This window comes from Chelonoidis abingdonii, chromosome 2 (genome assembly GCF_003597395.2).
Source record: "Chelonoidis abingdonii isolate Lonesome George chromosome 2, CheloAbing_2.0, whole genome shotgun sequence".
NCBI classification, from domain to species: domain Eukaryota; kingdom Metazoa; phylum Chordata; order Testudines; family Testudinidae; genus Chelonoidis; species Chelonoidis abingdonii.
Genome location: NC_133770.1, coordinates 257,397,028 through 257,411,313, shown reverse-complemented (window position 1 = coordinate 257,411,313; position 14,286 = coordinate 257,397,028).

Below are 14,286 nucleotides of genomic sequence, written 5' to 3'. Positions count from 1 at the left end.
GGAATCTCTGTGCCAGGATTACTGTGCCTCCAGGGAATAGATAGGGAGCGGGAAAAACGAGAGAGGAGGAATAATGTCCCTCTCTGTTTGTATAATTCAAGAGTTAAATACAGTACATCTCCAGGTGACCACGCAAGGGGAACCTGGAGGAAGTAACAGAGAAGACACAGGGGAGAGGGGATATCCCTTTATGGTGAGACTCAGGGCATCTGAGTCTTGGGGTCCCCCAGGGAAGGTTTTGGGGAGACCAGAGTGAGCCAAACACTGGAATTTTTGGCTGGTGGCAGCGCTATCAGATCTAAGCTGGTAAATAAGCTTAGAGGAATTTATGCTAGTACCTCATATTTGAACTCTAAGGTTCAGATTGAGGAATTATACTATGACACTTACATCATGCTTATCTCTTATTCAGTATCAAGAGGTCACCTCCCACCTCCAATTGGCCCATGATGCCTCCATCACCCTCCTGTTCAATTTTCAAATAAGCACCTTCATGCTTTCTCTCATGTTGTCCTTCATGCTTGGGAGAAGCTCACTATCAATATCTACAAAAGTTATTTGTTATCTCCCCCGACCCTGCCTTCAAAAGTCTCCTTTTCCATGATACCTACTAAAATCTCGACAAGAGTTAGGCTGCCTATCATGCTGGCCCACATTGTTTTAATGATTCCTTGTACTCCTTCTTCTGTCTGTGTACATCTGCTGCCTCTTGTCTTAGAATCATAGAATATTAGGGTTGGAAGAGACCTCAGGAGGTCACCTAGGCCAACACCCTACTCAAAGCAGAACCAACACCAACTAAATCATCCCAGCCAGAGCTTTGTCAAGCCGGGCCTTAAAAACCTCTAAGGATGGGGATTCCACCACCTCCCTAGGTAACCTATTCCAGTGCTTCACCACTCTTATAGTGAAATAGTGTTTCATAATATACAACTTAGACCTTCCCCACTGCAACTTAGACTTAGATTGTAAGGTCGTTACTGCAGGGACCATCACTGTGTTCTGTGTTTGTACAACATCTAACACAATGGAGTCCTTGGTCTATGACTAGGGCTCCTAGGTGCTACAGTAATATAAATAATTAATAGTAATAATTAATAACTTACTCTCCACAAATAATTCAACCAATTTTAGTCACAGCACATAAAACAAATATGTATTCTTCGTATCTCCTTATTCCTCTTGCAAACATCATTCCTCTGTTCCCACATGAAAGCAATTCTCACACGCTGTGTGATTGTGTCCTGTAACAGAAATATTTTCTCAAGGACCTATACTGTTTCAGGTGCCATTGCAGACATATCTGTGAAATTCAGTTGAAATACTGCAGAAACTTTATTGGCAATTCATTTCTGAGACATATACTGGACATGCATTTAGTAATGTGGCCAATTATACAGCGTACTTGGAAACTCTGGATATTTCTCTGATTCTTTACGGGAACAATGGTAACCTAGAATGATGAATTAACCCTTTTTTATTATCAGTGTAGTGATATTGTACTTATATTCACAAACTCAGGGCAACACTTGAGGATGGATAAGCTGGTAGTCTCACAGTCAGAGGTAGGTAAAAAGGCTTGAGATTGATGGCAAGAGGACCAAATTCTGAGGTCCCTATTCAGTTTTTTACTCAGTCCTTATTCAGACTGACTCCCATTGACTTCAGCAGGAATTTGCTTGAGTACAGACTGAATAAAACTGAGGGGACGGTGGGAGGGATTGTGTCCCCTCAGCTTGCACACAGAGAGGAGACTCTGCATGTGGAACTCCCTCATTGCAGGAAGGCGGTTCAGCCACCTTTGTGACATGCAGCCCTATTTCCTCCAGATCCCTTAGAGATCTCTCTGTTGGGTTGGTTCTCTGGATGGAAGGAAGAGGAGGACTGCGTGGATTGGGGCCAGATATGTACACACATTGTTTCCTACTATGGCACAGCGAAGATACAGTCCTAAGCTTTATTACCTCCCTGAGGGGATTCTTGGGGCAGCCATAGCCAGGAGAGGCTCTGGTAGCATGGGAGGGACAGGGGCTAGACGCACTATGGCCACAGAGATGAATGGGAAGGGACAAGGTCTCCATGCTACTGGCTTTGCCTTTCCACTTATTCCCCAGAATCAGCTATGGGACTTGCAGAAGACCTCAACCTATTCTATGGGGGCGGCCCAATCCCACTCCCTCCTCAACAGATAAGGACATTCCACAAGGGGATCCTGGTGGAGTTTCTTCCAACTGAGAAACTCTTGTTGTGGATTTTACCATGGGAAGAGGGTGAACTAAGTAAGAACCTCCAAATGTGGTCAGTAAGAACCTCCAAATGTGGTCCGATGAATATACATAACAATTGCACTTTTACAGCAACGTGAAGGAATCAGCCAACACATTGCACAGTGGTGGGAGTAGGAGATTTAAGTGATGAGAGCATAATGAATTTCAGTGCATGTTCTGTGCAGTGTCAGACTGATTGTTTAGTTTCTGCATTCTGAAGTCACGGGCCTGTTTCATGTTTCTGTCTAACTGAAATGTTAAAGAACTGATTTCTTTGCAATGTATTTAGTCTGGACATTCCAGCCTTTGAACTATCACCAACACATGAGTAATATTATCCACACACACTCTATTGTTACAGCAAAATCTCTTCATCTGAGTTTTTTAATCAAAGTACCAGCACGACACATACATTGAAAATATTCATTAAAAAAAAAACTTCAGCCATTACACCAGCTCTTGGGGATGAAGGGAGGAAGCTTTCATTAGACACACCATCATTTTCAGTTTTAATCACCTCTCTTCTTTTCAAATTAAAAAAGAAATTTTGATCAAGGGTCTGAAAGATCCAGAGGTGCCTTCTGGGGTTATCTGAACCAGTCACCTGTTTGGAAGAGACAGCCTTTCAGCTTCAGACGGATATGCATTTTCAATAATTAACTATTTTTAGCGTGGTGTCAGTGAAAAATTAATAAGCCCCAGCAGCAAGTAAGCATTGTGATGTGGGCTGAGAAGAAAATATAGGCCACAGCAAAACCCTTTTTTTTTTAAGTTAACTTTCCTTTCTCCTCTTCCTCCTCGTCTCCCTCTTTACTCCCTCAAGGGTGAATTCCATCTCTAATAGATCCAAATTTACACTGATGGTTGCTATTTCCAAGCTAGTCCTCTCATAAACATAAATCCTCTCATTTCAGGACCTTCAATGAGCAATTGCAGCCCTATGACTGATTCTTTTTTTCCCTCCTCCCTACCCCAAGGGGAGAGCTCTCCACAAACTCTCAGCACTCCCCTAGGGAGCTCAGTGTTACTGTGTTGCTACACTGGCCTTTTCATTTATTTATTCATTTTGTTGGAACTATCAGTGAATGGGATGGTTTGGCAAAAATGGAGAGAGAGGCCACTAAATGAGAATATCTTAAGCTTTGATGTATTACAGCAAAGGTGGCAGTAGAAGAAAACAGGGCCGCCTGGGGGGGGCAAGTGGGGCAATTTGCCCCAGGCCCCGGGCTCCGCAGAGGCCCCCAAGAGAACGGGCGAGGCTCCCGCCACAGCCTGACCCCGCCTCCGCCCCTCACCCGGAGCCTCAGCAGATCCAGCAGAGTCCCTGAATAGCAGTGCCCTGTGGCTCCAGCAGGACTCCTGAGCGCCCAGCCCTCTCCCTTACCACGTGGCTTTGAGCAGGGCAGAGCTCAGGAGCTCCGCGGGAGCCACACTGCACTGCTGTTCAGGGACACTGCTGGATACGATGCACTGAGGCTCCGGGTGAGCGGGATGCCAGGAACAGAATGGGTCGGGGATTCTAAGGGGGGTGGGCAGTTGGGGGGCAGGAAGTAGGGGAGTCAGATAGGGGGCAGGGCTAGGCTGTTTGGGAGGCACAGCCTTCCCTACTCTAAAGCTCATCCAGCAGTTTGAGGCTTGCAGAAGAGCCAAGCTGTAAGCTTTTCCCATTAGAGGCTACCATCCGTTTTACTTCTCAATGCCAATTGTAGGCTATATTCAATTCAGTGCCATAGGGAGATTTCATGTACAGGGGAGAGTGTTCATTTAAAATTAGCCACTGGGGGGAGAGATCACATGAGAAGAGCAATATCCTGACATCACCTTACCTCTTTTCTGACCCTACCAAGGAGACACCCCCTCCCCTCCCCTGCATTCCCTGCGGCTTGGAGGGTTAGTTCAGTGGGTTCTTCAACTTTTTTGTTCTGGAGTGACCCCTTTCACACAGCAAACCTCTGAGTAGTGGACCCGCCTCCCCATATATTGAAAACACTTTTTTTATATATTTAACACTATTACAATGCTGAGGCAAGTGGGTTTGAGTGGAGGGACAGGTCACAACCCCCAGTAATAACAATCTTGTGACTCCTTGCAGGGGTCCCGGACCCCAGTTGAGAAGCCCTGGGTTAATTAATTTTATAGCATCCTGTGTTCATTCACATGAGTGCTATTTGAGCATGTCAGTTTCACAACATAGGCCATCCCAGGATTCTGGACGAGGCTCAAATCTCAGTTTGTGGAGCACGTACATAAGCTATACTAAAGACAACCACAGTAACCGTCACCAGTTTTGTGAGGGACCCCATGGAGTCAGTCTCTAGGAAACAGATAAATGCAGGAAGTTAGTCCATTAGGACTATTACAGGATGGGTAAGAATGGTGTCTAGCCTCTGTTTGTCGCAGGGGGAGATGGATGGCAGGGGAGAGAGATCACTTGATCATTACCTGGTTAGGTTCACTCCTCTGGGGACTTGGCAGGCCATTGCGGTAGACAGAATACTGGGCGGATGGACCTTTGGTTGACCCAGATGGCTGTTCTATATGTCTAACCTAAATGAACCCAAAGTTATGGAGACAGATAGAGTCAAGAAGCCAGCAGAAGAATCAGAAACCTGGAAAAAATCTTTGACTGGGTGGGCTCAGGCGTTGTCACAAGTTGAGGTATTCAAAAGTTTTGGATTTTTTAAGCAGAATTTTAGTGTTCTTTAAACAATCAAACACAGCAAGCAGCAAATATTTGGTCACACGCTTCTGAAACCCCAAACATATTCAGGTTTGGCCAACTAATTACAGCTTTCAATTAAAAAAAACACAACAAATTTTGAAGGCAAGCAGACATGCCGCAATTTTTTTCTGCCTTTTAAAAACCCCTAGTTTTCGATCCAAAAAAAGTTTTGACGGAAAATATTTCTCTAACCTTTTAATGAGCTTTAGTGCCTTTAGCACTAGCTGATGCTGAGAACCAGCGATACCTTGTAAAGAATTTTCTCAAAACTAGATTTGTGCCAAGATGTGGAAGGTTATTTTCCCAGGGCGCCCCTGGCGGGAGCATGTGGGCAATTTGCCCGAGCCCCGCAGGCCCCCATGAAGAATACAGAATTGTAATTTTATGGAAGGGCCCCCAAAATTGCTTTGGCCACAGGCCCCTGAATCCTCTGGGCGCCCTGGAAGAAAATAATCAAATTATAATACTTCTAGTTCTGTATCATCTAATCCAAAGAGCTTAGAGAACTTTAAAATAAACTTCATTGAGATCTCACCCTGTAGTGAGGTAGGATACATTTACATATGGCAAAACTAAGGAGCACAGAGGGTGTGTTACACGCAATAAACCCCTGTGACTGTGTGGGTCAGCTGACTCTAGTTTGCAGGTTGAGCTGCAGGGCTTTAAAATTGTGCTGTAGACATTAGGCTTGGGCTCTGGACCTCCCCACTTTAGGTTCCCATGCCGAACTCTCACTGCAATTTACAGCCTACAAAACCTGAGCTCTACGAGCCCAAATTGGCTGACCTGGGCCAACCTTGGATGTTTAATTGACGTGTAGACATCCCTGAGGGCCAGATTCTGCTTCACTAGGTTTCTGCCTTTGAAAAGAGGTAATGGAGAGTAGAATCTAGACTACGGGGTTAAATGACCTATTCAAAGGGTACGTCTACACTGCACGATTATCGAATTAGCTAAACCGATATTACAAAACAGCTCTAATAAAATCGGTTTAGTGCATCCACAGTGGGATCAGACAGAATCGATTGTTTGCGTCCATGGTCCAAAGCACCATCGATTTCAGGAGCGGTGCACTGCGGTTGGTGTTCCTCAGCTATCCCATAGTTCCACTTCGGGTTGAGAGCACAGTGCCTGATGGGAGAGAAAACATTGCCCCGGGGTGCTGGGACAGCTCACCCCTCCCTTTGTGAAGGCAGCAGACAACCCTTTGGCGCCTTTTTCCCGGAGTGCATTGAGCAAACGCCATAGCACAGCAATACTGGACCCTGAGATCACAACGGTATCCTGACCCGTTGTCAACCTCGCGTACTCTCTGCCAGCAGCATTCAGTACAAAGAGGTGACATTACAGTACTCAAGGAATTATTTATTTTACTTCTCTTCGAGTGCTGGGGGGGCAAGAGACTGACGAGCTGTTCCGTGAACCACGCAAGACACCGTGTATTAAGCTACAGACATTGGGCGCTCAGCCAAGAATGCAAATAGTTTTCAAGACTACTGTGGAGACTGGTAGCTGTAGTCCTCATTACCCCTCCCTCCCTCCATGAGCATCTGTTTGGAGTCTCTGGCTCCCGTTACGGTTGTCACGCACCGCTGTGTATCCTGGAGTTATTTTTCAAACGCTTGGCATTTCCTGTTTTTAACGGAGCTCTGATAAAACGATTTGTCTCACCATACAGCGATCAGATCTAGTATCTCCCGTAAGGTTCTGACAGGAGCTACTTTTGCATTTGAACTGCATCGCCACACCGTGCTGATCAGAGCTGGACACGTGAAAGCAGAAATGTCATTCTAAAGGTCTCGCGGCTTTCCTGTTTATCGGCACTCCGCATCCGAGTTCGGGATGCGGAACCAGAGCGTCAGTGGTGCACGTGGGATACCTCTAGGAGCAAAATATTTCGATTCCGTCCACACGAACCCTAACGAGTTAATCACATCGAATTTAGCGCTACTCCTCTCGTCTGGGAGGAGTTCCGAAATCGATTTAAGGAGCCGTTTAACTCGATATTAATGACGACGTCGTGTGAACAGGTACAGCGTTAAATCGGTATATCGGCCATTAAACCGATTTAAAGTCGCAGTGTAGACCTGGCCAAAGTCACAGAGCAAGGCAGTGGGAAACCAAAAGTTGTGACAATACCTGGGCTATTTGGTCTCACTTTACATACCTAGTTCATAGCTACAGTTTCAAATGTCAGTGCAATTACACTAGCGATGAATTTGGTGAGGATTCCCTTAGCATAGGAGAGTCCTGAAGCTACCTCATCTCCAACGCAGAAAATGTGTCTGGGCTGGCTGGGGACAAGACAGAGGCTGGAGGGATGATGCTGGAGAACAGTGTGCTCTCTTGATCCCTGGCCAGCAGAACAGTCCCTAGGAGACCACTGTAGCTGGCCAATGTTAGAGCAGTCATGTGGCTGCTCTGACTTGTGCTAGGGTCAGTTCAGCCACCTTTCTGTCTGCTCACACTTCAAATTTGAAATATTTCATTAATTTCAACTCAATGACTGAATGAATCTCCTTTTTTAAAAAGAAAATATGTTAGGAGTGTGAGATTTATAATAAAATCAAGAAATGTGTATTTGGTCGACTAATTTCTGCATGTCTGTTTCAGTTTAAAATATGTGAAGTTCAATAATCAGTCCTCATTAAACAGGTGAATTAAAATTCTAATAGCAAAGGAGGAACCAATGGACTAGCGTAAAAGTATTTAAAAGTGGAACACATGACCTACTTAAGCCACTGTCTGAAATAATAAAGTGGAATTTCCTTAAAGCAAGTTTCTTACATCCTGGAAATACTGTGTTCTACATTGTGATTCTCAATATATAAAAGAAGAAGCCATGTTCAGATAGTGGAAATGCACACAGGCCATTTTCTGTTTGATCACATATCAGAGACACTGAGATATGGTACATGCACAATTGATGGATTATATAATGCACAAAGGCTTGATGACCCTTATCAGTCTGGTTTTCAAATAAGGTATTTAATGACTACTGCCTTGTTAAAAGGTGGAAAATGATCTGCTTGGTGTGACCTGATAGGGGCAATTTTTATTGATTTCAGTAAGACCTTTGACTTGGTGGATCACAAGCTTCCTATGCATAAACTTAGGAAGAAACATTAAGATGGATGAATAATTACCTGTCTGACAGATGTCAGTCTACTACAGTCCATGCTATAGTATCTTCTCTCCTGGGTATCAGTAAAGAGGTACCCCAGAGGTCTGTTTTCGAACCACTTCAATTTTCCCATCATATTAATGAGTTACTAATGTTCTTTCAGAATAGTTCCTGTCTATGGGTAATACAATAGTTTAGTACCGGACAATGCTAAATCAATTGCTCATTTAACTATTGTTTTGCAAAAAGATTGGGACAGGTTGCTGTATTTGGTGTCAGATTACTTACATGATATGAAATGTTAGAAAATGAAAATAATACTTTTTGGTATATCCTAGTAGCAGAAACCAAAATAGTGATTCTTATATACAGGGACAAAGGGTGGACAGTTTAAACACAGTGGTTGTCTAAAGGTCTGAAATGAGAAGGGCAAATAAATGCACTATGCAAAAGAAAATCAGGATTTTGCATTGAAACTACTGATGCTTAAGCTTTCCTTTTCAATTAAAAATTGCAAAGCAACAGTCACAGTAAGGCAACGTCGTGAGTATGTCAGGTTAGCACTAGTGGAGCCCTAAATGAAGTATGAATTATTTGTAATACATTATGCCAATTTAATTTGTATTGCAATAGTAAAGAGCAGCTTTCCGCTCTGTTTGCCAAGCAGAAATTATTATTGTTTGAATAGAGAAGGGAGATGCCACTAGTTAAGTCCTGTTGAAAATGTATTTATGCTCTAACCCTGGAGTATTTGAAACCACTGATGTGAGGTGCTGACAGTACAGATCAATTCTGCTCACTGGATGAGCTGACCTTTGTACCAAGAAGAAAAGTCTTATGGGACAAAAACTATAATACCTGGTTGCTAATAGTTGGAATCAATTACCAAAGGAGCAACCTCAAAAATAACATGCTGCTCACCAGTGGAATATTTTTAGGACTGCTCTGGTTAGGTGCAAGACAGATCACATATCTACTGATAATACGATATTCTTTGTATGAATATTGAATTTATATACAAATTGCCTACTTCACAGCAAGACCAGTTTTACAGCAAGACCTGCAGTGGTAATTTCACTTCAGTGTGATAACCTGGCATGCAGACTCATAATTAATAATAAATCTGAGGATAGAAACATTGCACAGTCTCTCTTTTCATGATTATCAAAACACAAACTAAAAATCACATTCTTGGAAAGAACAATGAATCCATATAGAAATAGCTAAACAAAGCCTATTCTCTAAAAATAGAAAATTAGTTCAAAACCACTTTTCCCAGGCCAAGAGTGATCTCCCAGAAATCATACGGTTCTTCTTGGCCAATGCAGTATGCCAAACAGCAGCACAAACAGTTCAGACTAGTATTCCAGATGAAGCTTCCTTTGTGACTGAAAACAAGCTAGGCTAGTGGCTCTCTTGCAAATAATACAGAATCATGATACTAACACAATGGTTCTCAAACTGGGGATTGGTACCCCTCAGGGGATCACGAGGTTATTACATGGCAGGGGTCGTGAGCTGTCAGCTTCCACCCCAAAACCCACTTTGCCTCCAGCATTTATAATGGTGTTAAATATATTAAAAAATGTTTTTAATTATGGGTGGGGGTCACACTCAGAGGCTTGCTATGTGAAAGGGTCACTAGTACAAAAGTTTGAGAACCACTGTACTAAGAGATAAATGAATCTCCAGGACAATCCAAGGGAATTGCTTCACTTTCCTTGCAAAAGTAGGGCTGGTGTCCACTATGGGGAGATTGATGCTGCTGCAATCGATGCAGCAGGGATCGATTTTGCGGGTCTAGTGAAGACCTGCTAAATTGATGACAGAGTGTTGTCCGAGAAGAGTAAGAGAAGTCAACCAGAGAGTGTCTCCCATCAACGCAGTGCAGTGAAGACACTAGGGTAAATTGACCTAACCTATGTTGACTCCAACTGCATTATTCATGTGAATAACATGAAGTGAAGACAAGTCCGTAGACTCACCGTCCTCCTGAGTCTGAAAGCCCAATCATGTATAGGTTTGTCCTGCAGCAGAGGAACTTCCATTTTTCTTAACAGTAAATCTCAGATACTCACACTGAAAAGACCGAGAAGAAAAAGGTACCCTATAATGTCCAAACGTCTTGAACAGCATTCCCTTGGGATATCCTTATTTACAAGGCCTCATTTTAAAAAATGCTGATCGTTTACAACACCAAATGAAGCTAACGGGAGCTGTGGGTGCTCAGAGCCTTTAAAAATAGTCCCTTGATGCTTAGGCTCCAGTTGAACAAGGTGCTTAAGCGTGTGCACAGCCCAAGCTACACATCTGCTTAAACTGACCCACGTGCTTAGGCCCCGATTCAATAAGGTCCGTTAGTCAGTGTATTATCCATCATGTATATATTACCATGCTACACCTGTCTCAGAATATATGTTTAAAAAAAATGCTATTATTAGTTATGTACTATGATACTCCAATAAGACAATAGATCTGGACATTGTTTGTTGTTCTCTATAATATTCCAGTTTACTAACCAGTGAGCTGCCATGTTGGGAGTCTGTTCCTGAAATCTGCAATCCAGAAATATACTGTAAAGTTCTTTGGGTATAAAAAGGAGACTGCAAAGTTGTTTACAGAAAAAATATCTTGTTCATGCTATTGAAACCACCTCCTCTTCTACTGGCCTCTCGATTTTCCTGTTCTTCATCTATTACAGTTGGAAAACCCTCAAGACTATTCAAATACTAATTCTGCTCAGAAAGATGGCTGGTCTGCCTCTGAAGGAGCTCTGTATAATATTACCTAAATATTCCCTGCACACCATCAGGGTCCTAAAGATCTTCCCAGAACCATTATTTCTTAATATTATCATATCTCTGTGTTTTCATTTCCTGGTAGCCTGCAAATATTCTAGAGAGGGCTGTTTGCCTTCTTGACTTATTGACCTCTGAAAATTTTGCTGACTCTGCCTTCTTATTTTTTTATTTATTTGTCTTACAGTAACCTGTACCATAGTCAGTGCTCCGTGGAGCTAGGCACTGTGCATAGACAAGGTAAGAAAAAGTCCCTTCCTCAAGAAGCTTGTTATACAAATAAGCAAAATGAGTGGCATAAAAGAAGTATAATTATCCACATTTTACAATTGGGGAAGTAAGATGCAAGGAAATTAAGGGCCAGTTTAAAAAAAAAAATCTCAGGGTTCAACAGCTCCCATGAATGAAGTGGTTATATTTTCAAAAGTGCTCAGCATCTAGACCAGAAAATTATTATTTATTGATTCATATTATGATAACACACCTGTTCAAGGCTCCATTGTGGTCTATATAGACATATTACAAACAAAATAGTTCCTGCCTCAGAGGGCTCTCAATTTTATGACAGGCAGGCCACAACCAGTGGGCCAAATAGACAAATGGGAAAGCAGGTGGACTGGGACAATGAGATAACAATAAAATGAGCAGAAAAGTAGATGTTACTGCTCAAGGAACTACTGGCAGAATGGAATTTTTTCCTTGTAGGTATCATGGAAGAGGTAACTTTAAGAAGGGAATTAAAAAGGATATGATGGCAGCTGTATGAAAATTGAGAGGAAGTTTTGCTCTGTCATGGAGGTTGGTGTGGGAGAAAGCATAGAAACAACTGAAGGAGAAGTGAACTAGGAGACAGTTGTGGTATGATTGGCAGACTGAAGCCGGTGTTAAAAGCTTGATGAACAAAGTCTACAATTCATTTAGAAACATATGCTAATGAGGAATTTCATTCTTAATTAGAATAGACTAGGACAGGGGTACATAAAAGTCTTCCAGGGGGTACATCAATTCATCTAGAGATATTTACCTCGTTTTACAACAGGCTACGTAAAAAGCACTAGAAAAATTCATTACAAACTAAAATTTTGTACAGGTAATGTGTATACTGCTCTATATACTATACACTGAAATGTAAGTACACAATATTTATATTCCAATTGATTTATTTTATCATTATATGGTAAAAGTAAGAAAGTGAGCAATTTTTCTGTAATAGTGTGCTGTGACACTTTTGTATTTTTTGTGTCTGATTTTGTAAACAAGTAGTTTTTAAGTGAAGTGAAACTTGGGGGTACTCAAGACAAATCAGACTCCTGAAAGGAGTACAGTAGTCTAGAAAGTTTAAGAGCCAGTGGACTAGGCAAACAGAATGTGATTTAATGTAGGGAATTTCATATGTGAGTTATCCAAAAATTTTTACAAAATAAACAGCTTCTATATGTGGTAGTCATTATGCACCCACCAATAGCTCATAGACAATCTTGGACATTGCAGTCTGAATTACTGAAGGAAGTAGTGTCAACCAAAGTAATTTGGTTAACCTATATTCACTTAAAAGAGTGAGAGTGATCTATAAAATGCAGCTGGACAGGCACCAAATATAGGAAGAAGGGATTCGGAAATACATATGCAAACACACACAGCCACTTCTGCCTTGTGATTTGCTCAATTACTCTCTTCCCTGCACCTTCACTACCACAATTCAAATCTTAGGGCCAAACTGAAGCCTGTGTAGTTACTCTAGATTTATACTGATATAACTGAGAAATGTCTTCAAATTTTAAAGTTCTGAACAAATTGCTGTTAAGCTAGTAATTATCAAATAACATTACTAGCTTGTGTTAATTTTTTTCCACTGGCTTTACTAGATGCTATTCGTGCACTGACATTTATAGTCTAGTTTGTGATACTGAATTGTGCAAAGGAATATGGGCATGTATTGTACATGGGGTTAAAACGGCAGAGCTGTTATTTCTTAAAAAGAGGCTTCAAGAGTCTGCAATCCCTGTAATCTAAAAATAAATGATTTGCAGTTTGAGATTGTAGGCTAACATATTAGTGCACAGATTTATGGGTATATGTAACATGGACAATAGTTTGTGAACAGTCTTTGGGGGCTGGATTCTCCTCTCAATTTACACCAGTACAGCTGCATTGAAATAACTGAGATGAAGCTATGCTGGGGCTGCATCAGTGCAAGATCGGAATTTACACAATTACTTGGGTAAACTTTTCGAAAGCGCCTACGTGACTTAAAAACCTAAACTAATTTCCTAAGTGATTGAGGCACTTTGTGTGATTTTAAAAGGGCCTAAGCAGGTGAAGTGCCTTACTCACATTGAAATCAAAGATATAACCTCAGCTACCTTGTCTCACAAATATCTCAAGACCGACACAGCAGCAACAACTCTGCAGACAATGAAATTAATCACAGTTAAGTGCTCAACCTAGAGTCATAGAGTTTAAAGCCAGAAGGGACCAACAGATCATCTAATCTGACCTCCTGTATATCGCAGCACATCGACATTACCCAGCACCTGCATGCTAAAACCAATGACTGAAACTGGGCCAAAGTATGACAGCCCACGGGATACTAGACTATTATGTGCCACAGGCAAAGAATAGGAGGAACTGAGGTTTAGTAGCGCTTAGATGCTTTGGAAAATCCCGCCATTAGGAACTCAAGTCTCATTGGAAATTAATGGTATACATTCCAATGTGTTTTAAGGCGCTTTTGAAAATGAGTCTTAGGTTCCTAAGTCACTTTTGAAAATTTTACCCTCTTTACATTAAGGATTTTCTGAAATCCTCTCACCTCTTCACTAGCACCAGCCAGCTCCCCTTGTTAATGTAATCTGGTAATGAGTTTTTTTTTCTTACCATTATGTTGGCCAGACCTCATTCTTCAGAGTAGGGTTAGACTGCACAGTGGATGCAGCTATTTTTTATTAATTAACAATGGTGTACCCAACACTGCTAGCACTAAAGGAGAAGGGTGAGTGCTAGGACAAAAGCAGGAGAATCTGGGAATATCCTCAGTATAGATGTAACCATAGATAATTCATGTAAATTAGAAGATGGACAAAGGGATAATTTAATGTACAAAGGAAATATTTTCAAGTCTGCTCCCATCTCTGTGAAACACTGCTTAGTCTGTGCCAGAAAAGTATGTGTGTTACCTGGTTGGCCAAGTCTTCCCCCAGTAGCATGGGGATGGAATAATTGTCATAGACTGCAAAAGTCCACATTCCTGACCAGCCTTTGTACTGGACAGGCAGTTCAGCTGTAGGCAAGTCTACACGCTTTTTGATATGAAGGGGTAAATTGTCCACTTGGGCCCTGGTCTCATGAATTGGTCCACCAAGGATTGTGAAAAGT